This window comes from Hemicordylus capensis, chromosome 1 (genome assembly GCF_027244095.1).
Source record: "Hemicordylus capensis ecotype Gifberg chromosome 1, rHemCap1.1.pri, whole genome shotgun sequence".
Lineage (NCBI taxonomy): Eukaryota > Metazoa > Chordata > Lepidosauria > Squamata > Cordylidae > Hemicordylus > Hemicordylus capensis.
Window position 1 is genome coordinate 392,107,226 of NC_069657.1, and position 7,644 is coordinate 392,114,869.

Genomic DNA, 7,644 nt, shown 5'->3' on the forward strand with positions numbered 1-7,644 from the left:
TCACTGGGCAACATGCCAAAGTGTCTTGGATTATCTTTTAATCACATGTGAGGGGTGCTCACTGGAATCGTCCTTTTGCATGCACAACAAAACCCTGTTTAAACCTTGAACCCAACACTCCTCTAAAGAATCGCTCACAGAATCTCTTGAATCTGTTTCTGCTGGCAGACTGGTGTCCCTAAGCTGCCTTCCACTGCATCAGAGTTCTTGCTGACTTTGTCCCTTTTTCTTCCCCACAACTTCCACTGAGGTTAAGGTCTCCCTGAAGTGAGTCAGCATGAGTCACTGGATTTGTGGTCTGAACTGTCCAGGATCAAAAGCCCCAAAGCCCTTTTCAGTGTCCTTTATCCCCTTGTGGCCAGGACTTAGCTATAATTGAGTGAATGGGTTCAAAGAACCCGGGCTCCTGAGGGGCCCCCAGTTCCACCCCACCCTTTCTTCTTCATTATCTCCCTCACTCAGAGGGGGTGCCAGAGAGGAGGGCAAACGTGCCCTCTCTCCCCTATCTACGCCCTTCCACCCAGAAGAGAACAACTAACAACTGTAAAATTAATGCTCACTAGCCACATAGAATCAGGGACAAGGATTAAAGGGATGTGCAAGTGCCCATTTAATTAAGGCGGGGGGGGGGGAGTTCCGCCACCATAAGCCACAAAACTATTGTTTATAAATATGACATCTGTTGGGTGAATAATTTGAAAGTTATTGTACATGATCTACTTGATGAGGTCTACAAACATCCCTAATGTCAAAGCAATCTGGTAAAAGTTGCCATAGCCACAGCAAGTTAAACTGTTGAAAATTGGCAAATGGACCCCCTTTTGCCCAAACCTTATCCAAGGTGTATCACATTTCTTTCAAATTTGATGGAAATGATTGACGTACTCTGCTCAGGTTTTTCTAGGAAGAGTGCCTTTTAGTGGTTTGGTGAAGTTTTGAGCAATGGTTTAAAAATCAAGGTTTTCCTGCACCATTGAAGACTATGGCTAGCTAGGGTTGGCAAAATTATACAGAGCATGTCCAGTTGGCAGTGAAGCCAGAATGCTGACACGTTTTCCAGTAATCTGTGGGAGACAACTAGAGGATTCTATTGCAATTGCAACACCCTAAAGAGTCCTAAAGACTTACTTGTTTGGCCTGGCCTTCCAAGGTATTTAAATTGTTCTTAAGTATTTTTAATTGGATTTAAATAGCTCTGAACTGTTTTAAATTTGTTAAATTCAATGTTTGTTTTAATTGGTGTTTGTTTTTGTGTTTTACTTGCTGTGCACCACCCAGAGCTTTTGGATGGGGTAGTATAGAAATGTAATAAATAAATAATTAAATAAATACTCACCTGGGGATGGAAAGTGAGGGACATGGAATGGTCAGTTGAGAAAAGGCAGGTGGGTAGTTGGTAGACACATAAATGTACCCACATATGTACGTGCGTACACAGAAAGTAGTTAGCTGTGTACAAGTGAAAATGACTATGATTATAACTACAATAACAAAAAAGATAAAAGATATTAGCTCAAGTCTCCCTCTGTTCATAAGGGTTTACTTTTGAATGGTCCTGCACAGGATTATAGCCTCCCGCCCCTCCCGCCGCATCCTCTCTGGTCAACAGAGAGTGATGTCCTCTTCCCTCAAAATTACCTCACAGTTGAGAGTGACCTGGTGTCCATCCCCCACTCTCAGAATGCTGACAGGAAAACTGCCTTTGATTTGTACTATTCCCAGCTCACTAACTTTATCTCTCCCATCTCTTGTCTTAGAGACAGAGGTGTCTTTTGTTTTACAGTGGGGAAAACCCCATAAGTCAGTGATCTTCACTATTTTTCAAGTGGGGGCCATTAGCAAGAAAAACGGCTCCAGTGTGAGATCCATTTTCCACCTCCACACAGTGCTGTGCGGAGGTGTTTTCCCAGTGCGTGAATGGTGTGGCTTTAAGGGTAACAGAGCCTTATCTAGCCCAAATACCATCTTCAAAGGTGCACAGATTGCTGGGAAATACAGTCCCACCAAGCACCTTTCCCACATAGTTCTATGGAGAAAGTGCTGGGAAGGATGACACTTCCCAGCATTCTGTATGTGCCTTCCCAGACACTATTGTACAGACTGTAGTTGATATCAATGATGATTGTAAGACACTAATATAATGCAGAACATACTATATATGTTTAATAAATACATAGTGCAGTTCATAAGGATTGTTCTCCTGAACACAGATGTCTGGGTTGGAGGGGGTTAACCCAGGAATCTGGTGGTCTGGGGCACCAGGAGTCCTCCCAACCCCGCATAATTCTGAACCTTGGTTAACCCAACATAGTTCTGAACCTCGGTCTGCTACCCAAATTAAAAGTGAAGCAGAACAAGAAAAGAGCTGGCCTACCTTTCTATATTTCTCGTCTTTACAGCCAGTGTGATGTAAACTGTTTCCAGGCTGCCGGTTGCCATGTGCATCATAGAGTTTATTAGCACAGGGGAGCTGTTGCAGTACTTAAGGCTGCCTCTCTGATGTTCCGCAGTGCATTGTGGGATATGTGGAGGCCCCAGCTCCCAATTTCAGCAATGGAGAAAACCGCTGCCATGCTTATTTGGGCACATGATCTGCAGAGTTTGAGCTTCACAAAGAGGGGAAACTGGAATCAAAGATTGATGCATTAACACAGAGGTTCCCAACCAGTGGTATTCCAGATGTTGCTGAACTATAACTCCCATCATCCCCAGCCAAAATAAATTGTAGCTGGGGGTGATGGGAGTTGTAGTTTAGCAACATCTGGAGTGCCATCAGTTACGTGCCATGTGATCAGTAATGATATTGTGCAATGGCACAAATTGTACTCGCCCTCCATGCACCCATACTTTTTTTTTGGTCTTTGAGACCCAGCTAATACAGGCAGAATGGAGTGCCTGGCACTAACAAAGATGTCCCCAGGTTGTCCATGCAGTTGCATGGCCCACATTTTTCTTGTGGATGCACAGAGTGCAAGTTGTAAGTGAACAAAATTTGTACCATTGTACAACATCATTACTGATCATGTGGCACACCTGCTAAGATATCAGTCTTGGGTTCCAATTTCCCCGCTTTGTGGAGCTTGAACCAAAATAAGCCTTAACTCTGTTCTTATATGAGCAGGTGTCTTAACTATCAAATATGAGCTGTAACTCACTCTGTGCTTTGTCTATTACCCACAATTGTCTCCCCCACTCCCCTCTATGCTTGGCTTCTCTCAAGCTTTCATTCATTGGAATTCAGTGCTCTGCTTAAAAAAGAGTTTGGTGCTTCTGTCCTGGCCCTAGAAAGGCTGCCAATGACCACTCATTCGTGGACTTCTGTCTTTAATAAACATAGAGGTCATCCCCACAATCAAAAACTGTGTTCTACCAAGGTTTGAGAGCTGTGAGTGATCCCAATATTTATTTATCTATCTATCTATAAGATTTGTATACCACCTCAAACTTTCACCTCCGGGTGGTTAACAATCATATAAAAAACAAGTTTAAAACTTACACAAAAGAATTTAGATAATTTAAAATTAAACAATTTAAAACGTACAAATTTTAAAAGCTGAAAAAGCTTGGGGAAGAGGGTTTTCAAATGCTTTTTAAAAATTGTCAGAGATGTGGAGGATCATATTTCAGTAGGCAGCGCATTACACAATCTTGGGGCACCAACCAAGAAGGCCCACAGAACCAATGTCCCTCCCACCCCAACACTTGCAGATGTTCCAGAAGGATACTCTGGTTGATAGTAAAACCGCGGAGAGATCCAAAAGGACCAACAGAGTCACACTTCCTCTGTCAATTCCCAATTGGAGAACATCCATCAGGCCGACCAAGGCAGTCTCTACCACATAGCCTGCCCAAAAGCCAGTTTGAAATGGGTCTAGATAATCAGTTTCCTCCAAGACCGCCTGGAGATGAGAGGCCACCACCCTCTCAATTACCTTGTCCAACCATGAGACATTGGAGACAGGCCTATAGTTGTTGAAATCTGAGGGATCTAATGCAGGCTTCTTTAAAATAGGTCTGATAATCGTCTCCTTAAGACAAGGAGGCATCCTGCCCTCCCTCAGAGAAGCATTTATGATTTCTACCAGGCCTCCTAAAACAGCCTCCCTGCTAGAAAGTACAAGCCATGTCAGACAAGGGTTAAGAGAACAAGTTGTAGGTCTCATTGCTCCAAGCAGCTTGTCCACATCCTCAGGAGTCACAAACTGAAACCGATCCAGTTGAACCACATAAGAAGAGTTGCTGCACACCTCCAATTCAGACATTGCAGTAATTGTGGTGTCTCAATCAGGACACCTCCAATTCAGACATCGCAGTAATTGTGGAGTCTCCATATTTAAAACCATATTAGGGGTTTTATTAGGAGCTGTGGTCTGGCACTGGGGTGGGGGGTTCCAATAAGGATAGGGGGGGCTTTACTTACTCCTCCCAACAACGGTGCCGTATTTTATTGAGCAATCGGGCGGCAGGATATCTCCCTGCCGCCCGCTTCATTCCCCGCTTGGCTGGCGGCCGCCCCCTTCAAGCCCCCTGCCGCCCCCAAGACCCCTGCTGCCCCCTTCTTGCTAAATCCCTTCCCATTGCAAGAGGGCGGCAGAAGAATTCCCTGCCGTCCCCTTCCCCTTTGCCGGTTTGGCTGCAAATGACTTCTTAGAAGCCATATGCAGACAAGCCGGCAAGGAGGACGGCAGGGAGTTCTCCTGCCACCCGATTTCTAAAAGGAGCAGTTCCTTTTAGAAAACGGGCGGCAGGAGAACTCCCTGCCATCCTCCTTGCCGGCTTGTCTGCATATGGCTTCTAAGAAGTCATTTGCAGCCAAACCGGCAAAGGGGAAGGGGACGGCAGGGAATTCTTCTGCCGCCCTCTTGCAATGGGAAGGGATTTAGCAAGAAGGGGGCAGCAGGGGTCTTGGGGGCGGCAGGGGGCTTGAAGGGGGCGGCCGCCAGCCGAGCGGGGAATGAAGCGGGCGGCAGGGAGATATCCTGCCGCCCGATTGCTCAATAAAATACGGCACCGTTGTTGGGAGGGGTAAGTAAAGCCCCCCCCTCCTTATTGGAACCCCCCACCCAATCTATCCGAACCCGAACCACTCATGTCCGGACCGGTCTGGAGGCCTTTAGAATGGTCTCCGAACCAGTCCGTGCACATGACTAAACCATATTTATCTAGTGTCAAAGCAAGATAAGAGGAAAACCTTGGTAGAAGTGATTGTGTGGAAGCAAGGTAGGAGGAAAAGCTACCCAGGTTTTCCTCTTATCTTGCTTCCACACAATCACTCTTCTGGTTTTAAGGTTCTTGGCCCTTTCTGCTCACTGTTTGTAAAATACTGTAATCCATTACAAACAAATCCAGTATGTTTGTAAAATACTGTAATCCTTGTAAGAGCTCAAGGTGTGTGGAGGTTTTATATAGAAGCGGGAGAAGAGCTGGTCATCAGATTTAAAGAACACTTGGTGGACACGAAATAGAGTAACAGAGAGAGACCGTGATCAGTGCACATGGCAAAACAACATGATGGAATAAAAATGCCTATTAAAGTTAATGTGTTAGAGGTAGAAGGATGCATGGTGTGAAGAAAAATCAGGGAGGCGATATATATAGATAAATTAAAATTCAGTGTAAATGGAAAGGAAGAGTTAACTTTCCTCCCACCCACCCTCCTCTTTCCCTCTGCCTTATTTGTTGATTAAGAAATTGCTACCTGGTTGTGTGTAATTAGAGTGGAAGCTAGAACAATATAAAATTGTGATCCACAGAAAGAGTCGGAAAAACACTGAAGCTGAAGTTTTTGACGCTGAAACGTTTATTTGTATCTGCTTTTCTTTTTTATGCAATAAAAGAAGGTCCTTAAGGAGAAATTGTGAGTCATCTTATCATGTATATTGCATCACCTGTATACCAACTAATAGAATCTCAAGTAAATTGAACCAGTATGTTCCTAGGCCAATTGTGTATCGTTGTCTTACATAAGAAAAGCCCTGCTGGATCAGACCCAAGGTTCATCCACTTGGGACCAGCATCCTGTTCAAACAGTGCCACTGGAAGCCTGCAGGCAGGAGTTGAGGCATGTACTCTTTCCTGCTGTTACTCCCCTGCAACTGGTATTCTGAGGCATCCTGCCTTTGAGGCTGGAGTTGGCCCAGAGCACTAGACTAGTAGCATTTGATAGACCTCTCCTCCATGAAGTTATCCAAAACCCTCTTAAAGCCATCCAGGTTGTTGGCTGTCACCACATCTTGTGGCAGAGAATTCCACAAGTTGATTATGCATTGCATGAAAAAGTACTTCTGTTTGTTGGTCCTAAATTTCCTGGCAATCAATTTCATGGGATGACCCCTGGTTCTAGTGTTATGTGTGAGAGAGAAGAATCTCTCTCTATCCACTTTCTCCACACCATGCATGATTTTATAGACCTCTATCATGCCTCCCTGCAGTCTTTTTTTCTAAACTAAAAAGCCCCAGGTGTTGTAGTCTTGCCTCATAAGGAAGGTGCTCTAGGCCCCTGATCATCTTTGTGGCCTTCTTCTGCACCTTTTCCAGTTCTACAATGTCCTTCTTTAGATGTGGTGACCAGAATTGTATGCAGCACTCCAAGTGTGGTCGCACCATAGTTTTATATAAGGGCATTATAATATTAGCCGTTTTATTTTCAATCCCCTTCCTAATGATTCCTAGCATGGAATTGGCCTTTTTCACAGCTGCCGCACATTGAGTCAACACTTTCAAGGAGCTGTCCACCACGACCCAAGATCCCTCTCCTGGTCATTCTCTGACAGCTCAGATCCCATCAGCGTATACTTGAAGTTGGGGGTTCTTCGTCCCAATGTGCATCACTTTACACTCGCCAACACTGAACTGCATTTGCCATTTTGTTGCCCACTCACCCAGTTTGGAGAGATCCTTTTGGAGCTCTTCACAATCTGTTTTGGATTTCACTGCCCTAAAAAGTTTGGTATCATCTGCAAATTTGGCCACCTCGCTGCTTACCCGATTCTAGATTATTGATGAATAAATTAAAAAGCACCGGTCCCAATACAGATCCCTGAGGGACCCCACTTCTTACTTCCCTCCATTGTGAAAACTCTCCATTTATACCTACCCTCTATTTCCTGTCCTTCAACCAGTTAGCAATTCACACATGTACTTGTCCCCTTATCCTATGACTGCTAAGTTTCCTCAAGAGTCTTTGATGAGGAACTTTGTCGAAAGCTTTTTAGAAGTCGAGGTATGCTATGTCAACTGGATCACCTTGATCTGCACACTTGTTGACACTCTCAGAGAACTCCAAAAGGTTTGTGAGGCAAGGTTTACCTTTGTGGATGCCATGCTGTTTCTCTCCCAGCAGGGCCTGTTCTTACGTGCTTCACAATTTTATCCTTGAGAATGCTTTCCATCAGTTTACCTGGAACAGACTTTGAGCTAACTGGCCTGTAATTTCTGGGGTGAGTGACTTTCACCACATCCTGTGGAAAATAATCCCACAGAATAATTACACACTGTATGAAAGGGTACATCCTTTTGTTGGTCCTAAAATTCCCAGCTTTCAATTTCAGAGGATGACCCCTGGTTCTAGTGTCATGAGAGAGAGAAATTTATCTCTGTCCACTTTCCCTAAAGTAAGTGTGCCGTTGAGTTGGTGCCGACTCC